Source organism: Anser cygnoides, chromosome 4, assembly GCF_040182565.1.
Source record: "Anser cygnoides isolate HZ-2024a breed goose chromosome 4, Taihu_goose_T2T_genome, whole genome shotgun sequence".
In the NCBI taxonomy this organism is placed as follows: domain Eukaryota; kingdom Metazoa; phylum Chordata; class Aves; order Anseriformes; family Anatidae; genus Anser; species Anser cygnoides.
This window is the reverse complement of record NC_089876.1, coordinates 40,716,260-40,738,369: the sequence shown is the minus strand read 5'-3', so window position 1 is coordinate 40,738,369 and position 22,110 is coordinate 40,716,260. Positions and strand designations below refer to the sequence as shown.

At 42.4% G+C, this 22,110-nt stretch overlaps 1 long non-coding RNA gene across 3 annotated transcripts in view; it reads left to right on the top strand.

Annotated features, from left to right (window-relative positions):
• The window catches only part of LOC106040974 (uncharacterized), a 42,045-nt gene that overhangs the window by 5,109 nt on the left and 14,826 nt on the right, over positions 1 to 22,110 (top strand). Inside the window, exons 1-3 of one of the 3 annotated variants that reach the window (XR_010831472.1) lie at positions 2,719 to 7,763; positions 8,557 to 8,778; positions 9,689 to 9,798. The exons of 1 other annotated variant lie outside the window; for it this stretch is intronic. This is a non-coding gene — a long non-coding RNA (uncharacterized lncRNA). Of the gene's footprint in view, positions 1 to 2,718; positions 7,764 to 8,556; positions 8,779 to 9,688; positions 9,799 to 22,110 lie in introns of those variants that run through there. One more of the 3 variants, XR_007167456.2, reaches the window with a different exon arrangement.

Sequence of the window (22,110 nt, the reverse complement as noted above, 5' to 3'; positions counted from 1 at the left end):
AACCCTGGCTTTTTGCAATGATTGGGGTATGAAACTCTTGGTGCATAAACCTGGGACACGTGACTTGAACATGTTGAGGTCTTTGAAATGTCTGGTGCTGAAGTTCATTACTGATCTCCAGTTTTGAAAGGTCAGCCCTCTTGTTTCTTTTGTTCCTCTTAATTAAAATTCTTTTTGTGATTGCCATATGTTCTAAAACAAAACAATTTTCTGCTCTAAATTCTTTCGAATAGTTTTCATGCTTTGTTTTGATTTTTAATTTCCTCCAAAACATAAGAACATTACCAACAAAGAACAACTTACATAAATCCTACGAAAAGGTGCTAAATCACAAGCAGGAGAGCTGTGGTACAGTACATCAAACACCGTGTGAGAGGTTTCCCACAGCGTGTGATCCTGCAGCTGCTCAGTGGAGGCAGAGCTTGCTTTCAAGAACAAACATGCACAGGGCTGCAAGTTTTTAAAGAATAACAGACCAACAATGAATCAATAATTAAAATCCCTTGGATTTTAATTCCAGTTGGAATGAAAATGAGATGAGTTTGTTGCATCATTTAATACACTTCTGGAAGGCAGCAGATACTTGTAATGTAGAGGCTGTTGTTAAAAATGGGGAGAAAATAGAATACTGGCTGAGGTTTCCAGTGATGCTAGGGCTGGGCCTGTGCTTCTAAGTGAGATGCCTGTAACACTACAGGCATAACAGTTATGTTCCTGTGGAAAAGATTTCACTATGGAAAGCAGCAGTTAGGGCCAACAAAACATTGCTTTTGGAGGACCAAAGTGGCCTGAAATGCACCTCTCGAGGCCAAAGAATGGAAAATAAGTGTGCTCCAGCTTGTTAACCGGAGGTTTCGTCTGCATGGTTCACTTACCCCAGATGGGTGAGGTACAGGGTGAGGAGAAGCTCCTGCAGTGCCACGCTCATTTTGCAAAGCAGAAGGCAGCAGTGCAGGCTCTGCGTGCCTGGGATCAGTTTTACTGTGGTGCCTGGGTATTACTTACGCTGACATGAGAGCGAGGCAGGGGAGGGGGAGTGAGGGAGTGTGTGTGTGTGGGGCTGTGTCTGTGGCTGCATTTGGTGCTGTGTTTATCTGATGACCTTTGGTTTCCAGCAGGTGGAAAGCTTCTGGCTTCTTCTTAACCCGAGTGTGCTCCCAGCCCCTTTGAATTTTGTTCAAAACGTATCTCTTGCAGAACTGATGGAGTGCATTAAGCTGTTTCCAGGATGTCAGAGGGGTCTTTGATAGAGCTGATCATCCTAGCTCCGTAGCGACAACACGGATGACAGATGATACTCAGAGGAGCCCCTTCTTCGCCTCCAGCTGCAGCAACTCCACCGCAGTCACGCTGTGTGTGTGGCTGCAGCTGCACTCCCAGCCCGGCCCCAGGTGCGTGGCAGTCCTGCACGGGCCGGCAGGAGGTGGGGCGTGGTGGGACAAGGGGCTGAGCTGGGGCTGCCCTGCTCCTCCAGCCTCCTTGTGGATCTGTTAAGCTGTCATAGAAAACCAGCAGTGTGTAACCTCGAGGCTGCAGCAGCAACCCAGGAGCTGCTCCGAGTAACTAAGTTGTGTAAACAATGCCCCCCAAATGCGCTGCATCTCAGACTTGCCATCTATTCTCTTTGGCCATAAGGGCTGGTTAAAATAATACGGTGATTTATTGGATGTTGTTCGTAAGTTTCACATCTTTTTTTTCCTAAAGCCGCCTGGCTTGGGCAGCTTTGTGGGCTGAGTGTGTGTCAAAAGTTGTGCTAAGAGCAGAGCAAGCTGGCTGACAGGCAGGATAAAAGACGCTAGAGAGGAAAAAGTCAGCGAGGCCAGAAAAGGAACTGGTTGCAGCATTGTCACTTGTGCTTCAAGATGCAAAAACCCACCCGGAGCCACTGTGTACAGAGACTCTTGCTACATGGAGGCTACTGCAAAACCTCTGGCTGCTGCTCTCCCTGGTGCCAGCTCCCCCAGCCTGTGTGGCACGGGGCTTTTCTCAGCAGGTGGAGAGGACAGGAGGCTGCTCTGCTGTCACACCCCGGCTCTGCTGTTAATGGCGGGGTAAGTATAGTAATGCGGTGCCACAAAATGCAAATGAATGACATTTAATGAAATGCAAGCTGATGACAATTAGCATCAGCAGAAGGATCCCTTCAGGTTTAATTTCTTGCCTATCAGCTTCGGCTTGCAAGTAACGTATGTTAGCAGCAGCGTTTCAAACCCTGGTGCTAGCAGCTGAGCAGTTCTGATCAGATGCTGGAGAAGCCATCGTCATTCTGGTCCGTGCCTGTGCTCTTGCACAGCCTGTTGCAAAGGTCTGGGTGAGGCAGCTTGTTCCTTTACTAAACCTGTGGCGCCAGCACAGCCCTTTCTGCTCCCCTAAATTGTATCCCCTTTGGAAAGGGTGACCAAATCCTGTTTGGTTTCCTCAGTGGTTGCAATCTGAAGGGCAACTCCATCTGAGCTAAGGACCGCCTGCAGTTCCCCAGATGGCAATGTTTGAGCCCATGACAATCAGAACACATTTTCCCCAGTACAACTATTACAGAGCAACCAGATTTTATGTCTCTCTAATTTTACAAGTTCAGACTGAAGCAGAGAGATGCTGAAGGCACCCCCTCCCCAGCAGGGTCACAGGGGGAGCTCACAGGATTGTATTTACTTGTCTGGGGTCACTGAAACTGCCACTACCCTTATTAATCTTCCTCCTTTGTGATTAGCTTCTGAGTAGGTAAGGCAAAGTCCTGGTCTTACTGAAATTGATTGCATTTTTAGCTCGTTTTCATTCTCCTTCCATTATAAGAGAGGATAAAATGCAGTCCTCTAATCTATAGTTTTTAGATTTTTTTTTAAATGCAGATTTTCATTTTTTCCCCCATTTCTCCCTCCAATTTTAATTGAAAATAAACTTCAAATTAACAGTAGAGTGTTTGAGAGAATGACCCATCCTTCTTTGCTCCCTCTGCTGGCTCAGCAGCTCGGTGCATTGCCAGCTGTCCGGCATCATTAATTCTGAAGGGGATGAAAATGGAAGTGTAGTGGCATGTCCAAAAGTAACTCAAAATCGAAATCATTAAATAATCTAATTATGTTCAATCACTTGAGTATAAGCAGAAAGACAAGGAGATTGAGGGCAGAAATTTTTGTTCTCGGTAATAAATATTTTCTATCTAAATGAATGATAGTACTTTTAGCAATGCAAGTGACGTAAATGTGACAGCAAGGGAATGGTTTTGGGCAGAGGAGATACATTTTAGTAAAGCAGTAAAGGAGCACCAGAACTGGACTGGATTTTGACTGTACATAACCATGGTAGGTGTTTGGACATGAGGTACTACACTGTCTAATTTCTTTTACTGTGGCATATAGGAAAAAAATCAAATACAATATGATCTCACTGGTCCCCGCATTGTTATTTTGCGCTAATGTGAAAAACAAGGACTGTCACTTCTGAAACTTGGATCTTTAGAGCAGGAGAAAATTTCACCTCCCACTAGATGTTACAGATCAGATTCTTCCAGCAGGTTCCAGGGTGGTAGCGTGCATTGCTAAACATCTTGGTTTGTGTTACTGCTCCCTGCCTGACATTTCCTACATTTTGCTGTTCAGTGTTAGCTCTGTTTTTCCCCAACATACTTCAAAGATTTTGCAGTTGCTCATCTGTTGATAGCTAGAATGTGAGTTTCTAATTTCTGGTCTTTTAGGTTATTGAGTTTTCCTTCCTAAAGACTGGCGGTTTGTTTCCTTCACTGCAGCCTTCTGAGACTTGGCCCGTTCTCAAAGATTTTAGGAAGTCATTGCCGCTAGCAATTTCTTGTACTAGCTCTTTAAAAACTGTGGGATCCTTCTAGCACCTGCATCCTGATTTTATACACTCCAATCTTTTTTTTTCTTCGTACCATTTGTCTGATCACTTCTTTGTTTTACGCAAATAATCTCTAGCATTTAATTCGCTGTGTTGTTGCGTTTCTTATTTGTGTGCATGGGCATGTAAGGCAGACCGAAAATGCTAGCTGTTTCAAGCTCTCTGTTACTTTACTTCCCAGCGTGACTATTCGGGTGCTGAAAACTTCCTGCGAGCTGCTGTGCGCTGTCAGATCCTATGAGCCCAACTACAGCTGAACCCCATTAATGACGGCAGGACTCGCGATGCACAGCGCTTCCCCGGAGATGCAGGGTGCCCTGCCTAAGAGCTGCTCAGATTTTAGTGCTCTACTAGACCATGTTTTCCTAGTAAACCTTTTTTTTTATTCCTCCTTTTTGCCTCTTAGCTACGTCTGTTTCATTCTGCTTCAGTATTTTCCCCTGCTGGATTTTAATGCGAGAATAATGGCACTACAAGCAAGGAGCAACAGGAGAAATGCCTCTCTCAGCCAGGGCCTGCTCATTTGCTTTGGCAGGGCCGTCTGCCTTCAAATTCCTGATCGTCTTCCCCCATTGGTCAATACATGGATAAAATTACCTCACCTCTACCTGTTTCTTTCTGCTGAAAGATGACCTATTGTTCTCAGTCCAACCCTACGTTTGATTTCTATTTTACTGTGGGAAAGATCCCAGAAAATTTTAGAAGAGCGAATTCTCCCAACAGTCTTAGGCATAGCAGCCTGTTTGCATTTGTCACCACAGGGTTGTATGCTCATGCCTTGGTCATGGTTGGATAGTTAAACACCCTCCACTGTGCAATGTGCTCCTTGGCTCTTCTCCGGAGCCCTCCCTACAAAGAGGAAGGTCTCATCTGTAAAAAATGGGAACAGCTGATGAAAAAGGAGGCTGAATACACTAATAAGAATATCCATAAAGTTGCACGTGTTTTAAGGAATTTGCTGAACAGGACAACCAGAGTCAGGTTTGTACACAGTGATGTCCAGTGATTGCCAGATTTCTATTTCTAGGCTCTAGCACTGATTATACATTTCTGTTATTCTTTTTACTGTTGTTTTCCTTGCTGCATAAACTTTGCTCAGATTTAAAAGAAAGAAATATCATACGTGAGTGACCCCAGGGAAATCCATAATCTGAAACTTCAGGAGTGCTGAACACAGAAGCATGAATATGGACATGAAAGCAGGCACTTGGAGGGGAAAAGTGCTTACCTTTACGTGGCCATCTTGGACTTACTGCTAGGTTTATCTCATTCTCACAAAATCTGTTTGCCCATTTGGCGTAGGTAGTTGCATGGAAAATGTGGCAAGAATATTCTATAAAGATGTCATTCTTTCAGTAAAACAGAGCTTTAGGAAACCTGGTGATTGATGATTAATACAGCTCATTAAATAAAAACTCCAGCTGAGCTGGCTTATTGGTGAAAAATGTTTAATAGCAAGCTAATGCTCCAAAAATATTGATTTCTAAGAAGCTGGGAGCTCAAAGGAGTAAAAGGTCCAAAAAAAAAATAATAATTGTTGTCCTTAACATTATGTATGTTTGGCTGTGAAACCTTAAAGACTGGCACTACTGAGAAGGTACAGCTGTCACCATAGCATTTGGTATTTTTTGAACCACTGGATTTTTAGAAATAAAAACGAGGCTTGGGGTGGTGGTAGGAATCCCTAATTAATCAGAAAGCCTCACTTTGCAGGTTAACTGCTGTGAGGACATTTTCTGTGTCTAGGTAATGCCGGAGTAAAATTTAAGGTGAAATTTCCCTTAAGACTCTTTCTCTGCTGGTAGCCTCCTTTTTTCTGGTCCTTTCTCTGGCAGCCTGCTGCCTTTTCCTCAGTATTTCCCTTCTCTCTTTAATCCCTTTCTACCTCTGATTTTGTGTGAGCTATCTGAAAGTGCATGGTACCTGAAGGCTTATGTTCAAATATCCCTTTAAACAAATATTGCTGAGTTCTGAGTTAGACTTGAAAATACAGGAGTTGAAACAGCCAAATAGTTCTGTGTTTTGGAACGAAAAAAAAATTCTCACAGCTAGTGATATTATGCGAAAACTAGTCTTTTATTTTTTCCCCAATAGCTCAGCTACTTAGGGATTTACTTAAGTTTTTATTTATTTTTTATTGTGTGAAGGTAAAGCACAGTTTAAGGAGGATCAGATGCACACAAGAGGAAATGTGAAGATGGAAAAAGGAATACTATGAAATGCATAAAGAAAATACTGAAAAAAATAGGAACAGCTTTCTACAAGACTTCTAAAATGTCTAAACGAACATGCACAGCTGTTAAAAATGAACTTTCAAATATAGAACCATAATGGGGACCAGGGCTGAAGGATATAAGAGCAGAAATAATTTGAAAGGGAAAAATATTTCCCTTTAAAATAAAAGGAAAAATACATTTCCCTAAAAATAAAAGGGAAAAACAACAACGACAACATAAAACACACTTTAAAAATGGCACTGAATCAATAAATGAAATATCCTGGGACAAAGGTAGTGAATTTTCAAGAAGTCCAGGTTGTTTACTGAGTATCAGTGACTAGCATGTACTTCCACTTGCTGGAATTTCTACAATGAAAGCACGTAGCAAAATAATGTTTTGTTTTTCCTTCCTACATTAAGAATTTATTGAATGGATTCAGCATTTGCTAAGTACCCATTGGTAAGCTCCTGTTCAAGCAGTATTATTTTTTGCTAGAGAACTGAATTCTTTAGCTGGTGGGTTCTTGCTTTGGGCTTGTTCTCCAGGCACTGACTACGCAAGCAAAGGGACCTCTGCATGCCAGGTGACTGTGGCAGGGTTGGGAAGAGTGCACGGTCTGTATGCTTGTTTCGGTACCGATTTCTTCTGTGTCTTTAGTCAGGCAAATCCAATTAAGCTTGGGTGTCTAATATGCATGGTGACAATTCGCTCCAAAATCTGAACATTTTATGTAGGCGTCCAGCTAGGATGCTAGATAGCAAAGGGTTTTGTTCACAAATGAAGGCAGAATAAAATTAGGAAGAGATCACCTTTTATACCCCAGTGCCGCCCATCTCTGCAGCAATTACAACGTGACGGACGGTGGGGCAGCAGCGAATGCACCCTATGGAAATCAGTGCTGGTTTCCTTAATACATGCTTGTGTGCGGCGTAACGTCCTGCTCTGTCTCTGAGGCAGGGGTGAGACCTGTGAGATGGGGAGCAGCAAGCAGGCCAGAGATGGGAGTCACTGGAGAACTCCCAGCGGAGGCTGCCCTGCTCGTGAGTCAGAAGTCTGCACTTCACCTACACCTACCCTATTTAGGAGAAATTCTGTCCCTGCCTGCCTTATCTCCTGCACTTATCTCGGTGCATTTACGCATGAAAACAAAGAATAATAATCTTTGTAACGTGTGAAGTGGTTTGAAATCTTTTCTGACCTAGAGGATCAGAGTGTTTACTGCCTATTCCTGTGATGGGCTTCTGGTACTTAAACATGCAGCGGTGAGTCAGAAGAATCAATTTGTTGCTTCTACGAGGGCCATAATTCATCCTCCCTGATTGAAATAATCAAGGATGCAGAGGCGGCTCTCTGCTTCTGAGTAAACACTCCTTTTATGTTGCTTTAACACAAATACCTGACACTAAGTGGGGATACACAAAAGGAAGTCAGGCTGAAGGCTTTCTCCTGAAGTAGGTGTTTTGTGATGGATTAATGGCGAATCACGATACATTATTTATCAGATAATAAGTGTGATAATTGTTCTTATTTATCATGAGTCTCGCTCAGCTCATTCTCCTGTCATTCCTTCAGTCAAGCTGCCCCTGGGGATTCACCAGATGAAAATCGGTCCAAAGGTCATGCGAACAATTTTCAGTCATAATGACGTGCTGATTACCTCCTAATTGAAAAGTGTAAACTACAGACACTGTAAGTAATGCAAGTGACCCCTGTCCTCACAGCGCAACGTGGAGGGCCCCTGCCTGTCTCAGCCAGCCGCAGAGAACAGGGGAAGAAGCAAACCTTTTCCCCATCACAGGAACATGACATTGATATATAGATAAAACATTATGGAAGCAATACAGATATGTTTGGGACTCAATTCTGAGGTGCATGCTAGCACAGCCTTTTGAACATCAGTCAAAAACCCAGCTCTTTTTGTTGGCAAGGTGTGAAGATGATTATTGCAGTTTTGCTGCCTCTGTATTTATGCTTCTTGTCACAAGGAAGTGCAAAAAGAGCCACGTGCCAAGCAAGCTCATAACTGTTAAGAGTGGAAGGAACAAGCAGAATCGATGTAAAATATTATCAAAGATTATTTTGTCAAAAAGCACAAATTACAATGCAGGAAACTCACCAATTTTATTCTTTTATATCTCTAAGGTATTCTGGCAGCATGATGTTAATACGAAACAAAACATGCTGCCTATGAATGAATGCAGCATTACCATTACTTGGTTCTACGGTTTCTCCTCAAAGCCCATACTAACTGTGCAGCATCTTTTTCTCCTAAATGATGTTTTCCCCAAAATTCTTACCACGTATTCTTCTTACACCTCTCTTGTTGTTCTTTATTTGGGATTGGTCTGACTAGAGTCTGCAAACAGCAAGCTTTTACGTTGCAGCTGTATAATCTTTGGCACGTACCTTACATTATTTTGTCTCCCTACCTTCCAAATAAAATTAATATGTAAAGGAGTATAAAATACATGTCTCTATATAGGTACAAAAGGAGTGTCAAACTGAAGAAAGCATTTCTGAGCAGCGGATAGAGCAGCCCACCTGTGATTCCTATTCTATGGTGTTCCCTTTGGAAATATTGTGCAACTGCTGGCCAGCGTTAACCTCACTGAACTGATAAATTCACATCCTCACACCAAAATGATTTCCTCTGGATTTACTCTTGGAAGCCTGAGAAATACTCTGAGCATACCGAGACTCAGAAGTAAGTCACCCTAATGCCAGAGCATACCTGTAAGACAGCACATTGACTACACAGTTTTTCTTAAGCAAAGTTCGTGAGATCAGCTGTTAGGACACAGTAGGCCTGTTGTCTTCCCCATGGGTTATTCATCAAGGTATCTCCCCTCTTTTAAAATATTAGAAGAGCTTCAAGTTACCCAGACTAGGGAGAGCAGATGATTTAATGCACACAGCGGTGACTCCTGTTTCTATTTAGAATAGGCCTGAATAAATATTATGGCTAAGCAGCATAAAACAGCTGTTCCACACTGTGGGTTTTTTATTACACTTCATGAGCAATGCATTGTACACCACAGATCTTATCTGAGTGGAATTTAATTTTATTGGCTTTATACATGTATGAGGCAGTTGTCTACATTTGCGTTAGTTTGCCTGTCCAAGAAAAATAGGTGCTCTTTACTTAACTTTCTTTAGATGCCTGCTTTGGTATGATTTTAATTGTGCCATAGAGACATGCCTGCTTAAGTTTCATTGATTTTGAAAGGAGCCTGGACAACCAAGTCAGATACAGATGTTGAAATCTGATCAGATGAATCCCAATCTTTTAGTCCAAAGTGCATCCTGGAAAGAAGTGAGAATGACATTTAGACGGCTATAAGATTCATACTTTCCTATTTTTCCAGAAAAAAAAAAAAAAAGAATTCTTTGAATAATGGAACTATGTTTTAGTTTCAGATGTAGAAGCTGGTCAAGGTAAATTACAATTCTGCATTGGCAAGGCAGTTTACTCCTTTTTAACCACCAGTTTTAGTATTTTGCAAAGCTTTATACACGACAAGTTTTTTTTGTTTGTTTTTGTTTTTTAAAAAAGACACTTTCTGCAAGAAAAATCAAATGGTTGAACAGAGCCCACTCTGTGTAATGGCTTCCAGGTGTGATCACAACCACAAATGATCTGGTCAAGATTAGCAGCTATTTACTCCTGAGAAGCAGTACCTGGCCTTATGTACTCCTAGTTCATTGCAGAGAGGAAATACAACAGGTAAATCTAAACCACCGTAGAGATTACCAGCAGGATTAAAAATAAAATAAAATTTGGAGATTTCTCTCAACACGATTCCTAGTATTTAATCATGTTGGGAATATGCGTGTTACCCATTGTTGCCTCTTAGCTGAGACTGGTAACTTTCCGGGGAAAGGTGAGTGTTTTTTTTGAGGTGTGTTAATTTTATTCCCTATAACAGGGTGCTCTGTCCTCAGATTGCTGGGAGCCTAAGGGGATGTGTTTTGATAGCAGAGCACAAACTTGTACCAGTTTGAATTCACATTTCAGAAAAAGGATGGGTAGCATAAACTGAGTCTGTTCTAAGATTTTATTTTTTATGAATGAGCAAGTTAGAGGATTTTATCAGTAGCCTGTGAAACAGAAAATAGGATTTTTGACAAAGTGACTACAAATTTATGTCTCTTCTGAATTCTTCTTGTAGACTGACTAGTAAAGAAAATAGATCCTGCAGGTATTTGAGCTGACATCTAATTTGTTTTAGCAGTAATGTACATATTTACAACTAAATCCTTCTGAGAATAAGTGGATTTGTCCTGTTGACTCTTCGTTTAGATTGGGATTAGCAAGCATAACGCTTGTTAACCTTAATGTGTTTATTCCTGATCAATGAAATTACTGAAGAATCTTGTAGGCCAACTCTGGTACAAATCAAGCTGCAAGCTCAATCTCTTTTACTCCTGAAAATACAGACTATATATTTACCTTCTTTTTCTTAAAATACAGTTGAAGCAGATATCTGGAAATTTCATAATTGAGAAAACTCTGAGGAACTGCAGCTGCTAAAGTGGCTTTATAACTTCATCTGTTTCGCATTTCAGTATTTCTTGACCATGCTGATTAAAGTACACAAATTCATTTGCTATATGTGCTGCTATGTAGTTCAAATCAGCACTTTTCCATGTGTTATCACTTTAGTGCTGTTATATTGATACAATTCATTTGCTCTTGTTCTTCATTACTATGCAGTAATGGACTTAAAAATAAAAAAATAAATAAAGTCTGGGACATAACCCTGCAAGAGCCCCCAGGCCTGTGGGCAGAGCTCTGTAAATTGTCACAGCTCCATTGCCTTCAAATGGCTAAATGTTAATGCCTCCCACAGCTGAAGGCTATCTGCCTGCTGTGAGATACACCAAGAGCTTTTTTTTTTTTCTTCCAGTGGCTTATTCTCTGCAGTGAATGTAACAGCGGCCTTAAGGACCACATCCAGCTGACCTAAATTTGGCAGCGCCTCTTCAGTCGTTGCCTCCCTGAGCTTGGGTGATGCATCCAGCTCTCAGGGTGAAGGCATGTTAGTGGTTCCTATCCGAAAGCAGGGACCTGTAGCCACCTGAGCCACTCGTTGCTGGCTTCACCAGCAGCAGCCGGTAGCCCAAATTCAGGGCGTGACTTGGAATTGTGCTGTAGGAGCTCTTGTAAGATGCCTTTGCTATTTTATCTGTGCTTTCCTTAGTAGGTATTATTTTAGTGATATCAGCTGGTGTAAACAAGTTGTCTGTAAGTAAAAGCTACATTTTTTTTTTTAATGGATCATGTGACTCGGTGGAGAATCATACAGAATAAGGAAAATGGATGTAATGCTTTGTTAAGGTGTAAGTGTTGCCCGGTATTCTCTGCTAAGCAGCTGCATTGTAATAGCAGTTGTTGGCTCCCTCGAGTTTCAGAAAAACCTGGATTATTACCAGATAATGCCTTATCTCTGAACTGATCCAAGTTCAAAGGCATGCCCTTCTATTTTGTATCTCTTGAAAAGTTAATGATATCTCTCTGTGAAAGAGCTACGTGAACTGAGCAAGAGAGATGTATTAATGTAAGCTGGAAATGTAAGGAATAATGCCTTCTTGAAGGTAGATGTGTTGCTAATGCATTTATTCTCCTGCTTCACTTACCTCCAGTAGCTCGTCTCTAGTCTCAGAGCACAAACGTTACATGTTACAGACCACAGACAGTTGTAGGCGCTCAGCACCTCTGAAACCTTTCCCTTTTTATCTTGCAAGCATTAAAGGTAATATAAAGGTGACCTTCAAACTTGGATTTAAGACTGAAGTAATTTCCAAGCTATTTGGTTTTAAAACCAGCTCTCAGACTGATTTGCCCTTTCTGTTGTTTGTTAATGTCTTTGGGGGATTGGGATGGGGTGGAAGGACTGTGTGGTTGGGCAGAAAAGCCTCCACATCATGCGTCCAGCAAAGAGGTTTGGCTTCTGCTCCGTGTTCATGGTCTGAGAGAAGAAGGCAGGAACGAGCTGAAAAAAGGACTTGAAACTAGAGCTGATGTGGATCTGAGCACAGCTGTAGGGATTGTAAAGGTTTGCACATTAATGCTGAGAATCAACTGCCATGCTTGGACCTGTGTTTGCACAGGACAAATTTTCTCCAGCCCTGCTTAAGGGGCAACCTCAAATCCCAGTGACTTGGGTTTTGTGTGCATTTTCTGAAATGTACTGTCAGTACAAATTTATTATATTTACAATAGACAGCTCAGACTAGAGGAGCGTAAATGCATGATGTGAATGCAATTTACTGTGTTGTTTAGCTTGATAGACCTGTGACTTTTAGAAAACCCAGGGATCGGTGAGCGTCAAACAGATCAGTTGGCATTGTGAGCTCATGTTTTGGATGGCTGAGAGATTTTTGAGGATCAGGAGGAATTTCTAAGCAAAGTTTGGTTTTGATCACATTCTGTTCTGGGTTTTCAGTGTCCTTTTAAGCTGTTCTTCCTCTTATCTCCAAACCCTGCTTCAAGTCCTCAGAGTCCCCCACCAAAGGGCAGTTGGCATTTCAAGCCAATCTGTTTCATCCCGATGCTAATCAGCCTTGCCTCCTCCTGGTGAATTAGGCAGAAACACGTCTTTGTGAAAAACGTGGGTTGTTTCGATAACTAAGATTTGTGAACAAAAATGGGGTGCTCTGAATTTAGCAGACCTAGGATTACGCTCACGGTTGGCACTGCCTTTAAGGTGGTGTTGCATCACGTTTGACACTGTTGTAGGTGTATCAGGCAAATTGTGAAGAAGAGAAAGTTTCTCATATCATTTTTAATAGTGCCGTAAATCAGAAGAAAATGTGAATTCCCTGTATTTAATGAGAAGTCTGGCAGTGAGTGAGAACCTTCTGAGATTTCCTCTTGTGCCATATAGTCAGCTGGTAAGTTGGGACCATAGCTGTTAGACATCGGCTGATGGAGACACCGATAGCAAACAACAGGGGAAGGTGTGCTGATTTGTCACTAGAGAGATAACTCCAAATAAATAGAAGCTGAACCAAACTCCTTATCAGCACTTTCCTTCCAGTCTTGGTGAGGAAGGGTTTTTCTTTTTAAAAGTAACATCACACGCATACAGACCAAATAATGAGATGACAAGCAGTCCTTGATTTTTACAGGGGAAAAATTATCTCAAGCCGAGTTGCATGCAGGTGGATTTGCACTTTCTACTCTATCAACACAACTATTTAAACCTCACCTGGATTTAGCTTTTACTACTCTATATTGCTGCAGCTATCCTCGTGGAAACTGCTTCTGCCTGCTTTGTCATAAGGATCAGTTGCTGTACTTGCGTTTTGGTTGGAGTGGTCATGTTTGGCTGAAGGACTACTGATGTCTCAGTGGGATCTGCAGAGGTCTGTGCCCATCTCCACCTGTCTGTAGAAACAGGCTTCCATGCTTATCATGGAAGGAAGTGATTGCAGCCTTATATTCTTTTGCAATATGCTCAGGTTGAACTTAATCTTTGCAAAACTAATGAGGGGTTGGGTGGAATAGGCAGGATGGGAACTTAACTGATTCCCTCTAAATGAGCTTAGTAACAACCAGGAGTGCTGAGAATGGATCAAATTGCCTTCAAGTGTCAGGCAGCTTTAAGCTTTGACAGTGCGGTGAAGCTTTTCTGGAAGCTACGTTGTTTGATTGGAGGTGCTTGCTTGCTGTTCTCAAGGAGGTGTGTGTGAGGGGGAAAAAGCCTCAAAATTGCTGAAAGCCAGTGCCAGAGGTTAACGTGTCTTTCAGCACAAACCTGTGATAATTACTGGCAAAAATGGAAGACAACCACGGCAAAGAATTGTACCTGCCTCTCATGAGCAGCATGCTTGATCTGCAGTAAGAAGATATAACAAATACTAAGTTTTGTGCTTTTGCATGAAAAGTGCACCAAAAAGACAAAAGCTAACGTTTGGGGGGGAATGTGTAATTTAAATAACTAAATTCAGACATCTGGCTTACAGTACTGAGGCTCTGTTATTGCTTTCATACCCGATGGTGCATGCCTCTTTGCTTTCCTGTACTTAGGAACTACTTTAAAAATTTGGCCCCTGTTTTTAAAACCATAATTGCTTGTGTTAGCAGAAATTTTATTCGTTTTTTTTTTTCCGGTGTTATCAAAATAGACTAGCTTACCAAAGCTAGCACTGAGGGTTTGCATTTCCATAATGTCCTCTCTTCCAAAGGATGCAGGTCACTTGGTTTGGGTTATAGCTGTCCCCTGGCTGTAATGGGGAGCCATGACACGTAGCAGCCAGCCAGCTGTACTCACTGGCAGGCGTTTATAGCTATAACTCACTTTTCTATCGTCTGGTTCAGAATAGAAAAGGTTCCTACTATGCGTAGGGACGGACAAAGTCTGGAGAAAAAAAAACACCAAAGCACTATTGAAAGTATGGAAGGTGTATATAGGTAGGTAGCATGCAATTACTTAGCTGGCATTGAGTTGAGTGCTGACCCTGTAAAAGCCAACATCTCGCTGATGTATAGGCTTTTTAGTTATGCATGGTTTTGGACGTGTCCCCCATATAATCTAAGTCTATTTTGTGCTGTGGTCTTTCTCCCCAACCTCTCATACATAAACTGCCTTTGGCTTTGGCACTAGCAGCACCATAAGTTAATCAAATTCCACACAATTTCACCCTTTTGTGTGATGTTTCGCTTAAGAGCAGGCTTTGGGGTATGGGAGATTCATATGGCATGTGCGCAATTTCAGGGAAAGAAGGGGGAAAATCAGGACAGACTGATAAGTGACCCAGCTAACCTCCCTCCCAGTATACAACCCTTGCTTTTTTCTTCAATACACTCTCTTTCAAAGCAATCTCAGTCTTTCATCAGAGCTTTCCAGTGCACTCCCAATGGGTTTACATAAATCTCACTGTTCTTGCTCTTTTTTTCCCCCTTCCCCCCCAAGTCCTTGTGTTTCCATTTCTTTAAATCTTTTATCCTCAGGTTGCTACCGATGGCAATACGGATTACCTATCGGCTCCTCCAAATATTTCACAAAGTCCTTGCCTGTTCTCACCCTGCAGAGCTTACAGGCACAGATGTGATGAAAGAAATTTGAAAGGCACAGCTAGGCAATCCTGAGCCAGGCGGAGTGCATTCCCCTTTTTACAGCTTATTGCTTTCTGGATGTTTCTTTTGACCGGTCATCAATCATTGTGGTGGTAACTCTGAAGTTATTCCTGAAATATCTGTTCCTCTGATAAAACTTAACAATAGCACATACAGTACAAGAAAAGAAAGGCGTTTGGGGCTTCAAGTTAAACAAGGGCTTTGTTCTGACTCTGGTCCACCCCTATCCCCCTCCCTTTTTTTTAAAGTAAAAGATTTTCCTCAGCAGGACCCCACTAGTTAGCTTACGAGAGACCTCTATGTGCATAAGTGGTGATCAGAGGCAGCAGAGAAGCGGGTCTGAAGACAAACTGGGGTGCATGCAGCCTCCTACAGACGAGCTCCGGGGCACAGAAAAGAAAAGCAGGACGCCAGCTTAGAGCTTCCTTTCAGCTGCCAAACCTTACCTTTCCTGGGAAGTTTTTTAGAGTGCTTCAACTCTGAAAGCCCGGTGAGCCCAGCAGCAGAGGCAGATCGCTGCCTGACGGGTGGAACAGGCCCTCAAACCCTGGTGCAACCTTTCAAAAGGCAAAGAAGCATAAGAAGCTCCATACAGCCCGGCTGCCCCTTCCAGGGGCTCGGAGGCACCGTGTGAGAGCATGGGGATGCCTCTGCCTGCATCAGGGGCAGTGGGGTGGCTGGTATGAGGCAGTAATTTGGGGGGCCTTATCCTTCAGGAGGTGCTGCAATCCCAGGTGTTCGCTTAAACGCCTTCCCTGTGAGTTGTATTCAGTTTTTATGGGGTGAGAGGTAGAAGCGAGTAAAAATAACTCCTGTCTTTACCCTGTTCCTGCGTTGGTAGGGCTCTTCCCAGAGCTTTGATTTGCTCCTTTCCTTTGCTTGGATTATTTCCATTTTAAGGCCTTGTGCGCTTAGAAGTGAATCACCCTTGTAATTGAGCTGCAAGCTGTGAACCTTTCTCCGTTCTTTGATTAATCTGGTCCATTGATCAGAATCATTTTTGGGAAACTCTGGAAGCTTCTGAGTTGCTCTTGGTGTTTAAGATGTTCCCATGCTTTTGATTAACTCAAATAAAAGAGTCCTGGCAGGACTGATGGTTTCTTTTGCCCCAGTAGTGATGCTGGCAGTTCATTCTTGTCCATCAGCTCGACGCTTTGCAGAGAACTTGCAAATGAAGAAGTTTTTGTTACCAGTGGATAGAAAGGCAAGGGAAACGGGTCTAGATCAGTCAGACTTCAGTGGCTATTTGCAGCAAAAGGCAGAAAAGTTCAACAACCAGATTGGAAGTGGGGGGGAAAAAAATGATTTTTCAGATGCCAAAGGATCCAGTCATCCATCCTTAACCTCTAGAGTAAAACTCATCTCTAGTGTAAATACAGGAGTTGTGCTGGGGATTGAGTTAGCCGCAAGTTTACAAGAGGCAGCTCTCTGCAGATTGGCGTTGCACAAAAGCTTCCTATAGAGCCCACAGTAATTTATCTATGAAGAAATTGCCAGGCTTTGTAGCTCTTTAAAAGTTCAGGCTACCTCATTTTTCCTGGAAATTGTTTATTTAGCTTCTTTAGTTCTACTTGTCCGAGTAGTTGTTCAGATGACGCAGATCCTGTTGTGGTGGTTGGCGGTATAAAAATACCTAGGTAAAAAGGTTTAGTTTGCCACTGTTTCATTGTAAGAGAGCTTAAGCTTACACTGGATCTGGCATCAAAATGAGCAGGAAAAAATGGGCATAAACTGCAATGGAGGAAGTCTGGATAAAACATTAGGAAAAACTTCTCGAAGATAATGATGGTCAAAACACTGGGAAATAACATTGTGGACTCGGCCTTGCTGGAGGCTTCCTGGATGAGGTTTGAGAAATATTTGTAGGGAATAACATAGGTGTAGTGGAATCGTCCTTGGGGCAGGAGCCTGCAGCCAGCGCCTCGGTGTTCCCTTGCAGCACTATGACTCTGCGACTCACAGACACCCCGGCAGTGTGAAAGCAGTGAGCCTGCTGCAGGTTTACTCAGCTCAGGTGGAAGATAGGAGAAAAGGCACTGAGGTTTGTTTTGTGAGCCTTCTTGTCCGCCTCAAGGCGTTGGCAGTGTGCATTTCCTGCATTTAGGATGAATAGGAAGGACAGGTACAAAAGCCTTAATTCTGCATTCATTTTAGTTAACCACAAAAAAGGTCAGTTTATTTTAATACACGCGCACTATGCCATGTTACATTTTAGTAGCTTTAGCTGAATGCAGCGCTCTAGGCTGTCATATGAAAAGATCATTTAGGATTAAAGGTAGTGTATATTTTTATTTGCCCAATCCCAGGCACAAGCAATTAGACACATGTGATTTCTTGCGCAAAAATAAGCTGAAAAAGATAACTGCAGGCATTTCTGGGAACTCTTGAATGGCAGTGCCATATGCTGTGCTTATATTGGAACAGAAAATAAATACATTTCCTTGCCACATTTTGCAGATTATTTTGGGTGATAAACTGTGGGAGATCAGTAAATGCCTATTACTGATTAACACTATCAGGAGAGCTACAGGAGCAGTTCCCAGTGCCCTGGGGAAGGGAGTGCTTGGGGGGGCCCCACAGCACTGGGAAGGGGGCCCTGTCCAGTCCTGTTTTCTGTGTTTATCTGGTGGTACCAGGTTGTAGTGCAGGACCAGGTCTTCCACCACACCTGCTCAGGTGGCTTTATGGGGAAAGGTGGGCAAGCTTATGGGCAGGGTAAAGACTTCTACATCTTCCCCTTGTGATTCTGTGCCACCAGCCTGTGAGGCGTGGGCTTTCGTGTCTCCTGATGCAGTTGCAGCTCTCTCTCCCCATCTGTACAACCATCACCATCTGCTAAATGGTATGTTTTTGTTTAAGATTTGGGCAGAAGAGCTTTTGAGGTGTGTATGTGTTTGGCTCCATAGGGAGGCTTCTAAAGAACCATACCTGTTTTTCAGGATGTCCGAGGTCAGAACTGGATAGGATTTTTGAGATCACTGGCATCTAGCATGTATTTATGGTTCTGGCATTAAAGCAGACTACATTAGTCTGCTATTTCCCTTGTTTTTCTGCATTTAAGCTGTTTGCTTATTGCTTTTCGCTGGCTGGGCAAGTTCAGTAACTGCTTGCAGTATGCTGGCTTCAGTAGTTAATGATTTATTTGTTTAAAGACAACTCTTTTTACCATGTTCTTTTTTTCCAGGAACACATTCTGCTAGTATAGATGAATATTGATTGATTGTATTTGTAAGGCTGAGAGAATGGATTTGCTCAGGATTAATTTGGCTCTCTGAACTGTACTGTGGACCTTGTACAGTATCTCATCAGCAGGCAAAGCCACTTCTCCTGCATCTTCCAACCTGAGATAAGAGTTTGGCTTTCTTTTTGGTTTATGCTCCTGAGCATCAGATTTACTACTGCCGTAAAAAGGGTTTACTCAGTCTGCCCAGTGGAGCAGTGTCTACCAGAGGTTAATCCAGTGGTGAACATCCTCTGTAGTGTGTCTGTGGCAGCACAGATCTTACGGATTTCTGCTTTCTTCCTTGTCTGTGGTACTCCCGTTTTAAATGATGAAAGAGGATTTTAAACCTGTGCAGAAAATGGCATCCTTGCTGAGGGCAGGGTAGATCATGCAATTTATAGGACATATCTGCTGCAGGCTTGTAAAGCCTGGGAGTTGCCTACTGGAAAGGAAAGCTGCCCTTCCTTACGGGGTGTTGCAACAGCTGAGTCAGCAGGTAGGGTTGAACTTGCAAGTCCCCAGGATTTATGAAAGAGAGGGCTGCCAAGATGCAGCCATTCATCAGGGGCCTTCCACCTTTTTTTTCCTTCTTTCATAAGCGTCTATTTGAATAATATTTCACTTTTGTATTAGATTAGGTTTTACCATTGTCACCGGGTTTTACAAAATGGGTTACGGAAGCTTAGCAGAGGGGGGTATTAAGATGTACACGAGTAACCACTAATTTACAGGCTGTGCTTTCTGTGGGTTAGTTTGCTTTTTGTGAGATCATGAGGGCAAAAGTATATGTTAGCATATTAATAGGCAAAATAATTAAAGATATTACAACCTGTGCAGATTATCTTGTCACTGGGTCTTTTTACATTGCTTCTGCAGTACTGCCTTGTCAACTGTACTTCTTGTTTTGTTATTTCTTCCACTCCGTTTGCCTGAAGGCCTGTCTTAAAACAACAAGAGAAGCAGAGTGGTTGCTTTCTGTGTAAGAAATGTTCTGTTTTTAAATAGAATTTTCAAGAATCGTAATGTGTTTTGTGAATGATGGAGCTATCGTTTTCTGAGATAAAGCATCATTTCTTTTAGCATAGAAAAGAGAAAACAAAGGAAAGGTCTCTGCAGTCTGTTACTCTGACATCTTACTATTAACCAAAGTTAGTGTCTAGGCTAAGCCAGGTGTTGTCACTCCCTCAGTAGTAAATGAAGAGGGAGAAGCACCTGAAGGGCTTGGTCCATCTAAAAAGAGGTTTCTAAGATGCAATGCGCTTTTGGAACAGCCTCTTCCAGTGACTACAGACAAAGCTTAAACAGCTGATGAAAAGTGAATGCCTTTTAAATGGTTAGTATCAGTTGGATAAATCCAACGCTCATTATGAGAGTTCTCTCTTCTGGGAAAGTCGAAATAAACAAAATCATTTCATTTAAACTTCCTATGAGAATTGTGACTTCTGAGCAAAATCAAATTCTGAAACATATGTTTGAAATGATCTTTGTTTGGGAATTGTTTTGCAATGTGTCCTTTTTCAGTGTAATATGAGCCTTCTGTGGTATGGTATGTGAGACAGCTTGGAAAATCTGAGTTGTAATGAGGAATAAGGGCAGGAAATAGCCAGGTGGTTCTTCATTTAAATGAAACATTGAAGTAGTGTATGGAGGGGGTGCTTGTGTGTTTTGGGTCTTCTCTGTTTTATTGGTGGAAAACTGAGACATGCCATGGAAAAAGACTTTGGGTTTAAAAGCAAAAAACCTTAGTTTTCTGTCATGGTGGTTTAGACTGTTTTTTCAGTCTGCCTTACAGATGAGATTTCTGTGTCTCCGGAATACAAGTAGTGTGGTTTTTGTTTTAAGGTATAAACTCAGGCATGTGTGACTGACTGTTAATTCCAGGAGTCTGCAAGGAAAGAGTGAGGCTAGGCAATGTCTGTCTGGGTGAAAGATGACAAGCTCTGCGTTGTAGGTCTGAATGTTTTGTTTTTTCTCTTCTTTGGTCTGTAACTTTAGAAGAGCATGATGGCTCTCAATATACATCACTCTGCCAGTCTCTGTAAAGGAAGAAACTTGTTGGTGAGCTCGTATGGGTCAGTCCTGATGACACAAGTCAACAAGCAGGCACTGGCTGGTTCAGGCAACCTGCTGAAGGTGAAACGGAAGAGAGCACACAGAGAAGCAATTCTCATGCAAGAAACTTTGCTGCTCAGCTAGGATTATGGAGAAAATAAAGCTGCTCTGTAATCTGCCATAATTGCAGCAAACCAGACTAGCAGTTCTTCCCAGCTTTCATCCTTTTGTGAGGACTTTGGTTAGCAGAGACACTGTGCCCATGACGCACAAAAAGAGAAGTGTCATCGGGCTGCTCTGTGGCCATTGTGCCTGTGACAGACACATCAGAACATGTCTCTGCAATAAATGTGAGCCACAGACAACTTAATTAAAAAAAAAAAAAAAAGGAAAAGAAATGCCAGCATCTGGGCAGTTTGATGCTCAGCTTTACTGGAGCTTAGGGATGTTGGATCTCCTGTTCCACGTAATTGTATAAACAGACTTCATCATCTCCTCCCCAAGCAGGTCCTCTAAAGGTAGTGCAGATGAGTGAAGCATTGAAAGGTGGCAAACATATGACTTTCCATCTTTCTCTTTTTTTCCCTTTTTTCCCTTTTTGTAATGAATAGGGGTGTTGTCAGCTGCCTGCATTGTGTTCATCACTGTCAGGGCTGGCAGTGTAACAGATAACTGGATGGATTCAAGGCCACCCAGGGAATGGAGCCTGACAGGACCTCATTCATCAATTCCATTTCAGAGGTCTCTATGGAAGAGCTGGCATCAAAAAAGTAATCAAGGCTCACAGGACCATGTGGGGGTTTGTGAGGAGTGCTCTGCATTGCAAACAAACCGAGCTGTCAAATCTGTTTTGTAAATGAAGTGTTTTTCTGGAGACTGTGTTTATAACTGTCACCCTAAGCATACTCCCCATAATATACAACTACTGTGGCAGCCCAGGGCCACAACCTGGTCTTCTCCCAGCTTCCAAATAAAAAATTGCAATCGCAGGGAGAAGTTAAAAAGGTGTGTGTGGGGAGGTGGGGGCGTTTAAAATACGGTTCATCCTAATGGTTTGTTTTATCAGGTGGCCTCTCTATCTTCAGTTCTGGTCTCGGCACCCGAGCCCCATTCATCTCATGTAATTGGCTCGCTAAGTATGACGCCTTGCCTTCTGCAGACCAGGCACACGGTGCAATTTGCCACTGGCTATGTGAACTTTGTGACAGCAAATGAGTTTGCCCTAAAGATAAAAAATATCCAAGGGGACGAAGGGAAGGCATTTGTCAGCAGTGAGAGGCTAGTACTGATAGCCCTTACATATGAAATCATGCCAAAAGCTTTAGGTTTCCAGAGTGACAACAGGTGAGCTGTCTGCTGAGCCTGGTGACTGCTCACCTCTCAGTCTCTTCTGACAGGCGGGATAGGTAGCTATCTGTACATGCAGCACACAAGGAAGGAGGAGTTCATGAAAGGAAGACTGTCTGCACTAAAATTTTATGTTACACTTAACTACTTTGGACTGGCAGAGCAGAAACTTCCTTTTGGATTACCATTTTTTATTATTAAATACCGTAAAACACTTACCGTGACTTATGCTTCTTAGAAATTATGTGTATGTGCTAAGAATAGCTTTACATAATGCAGTGGATATTTTCTTTTAAGTTGCTAAGTTTTCTTCTCAGTCCTAAGCTCTCTTG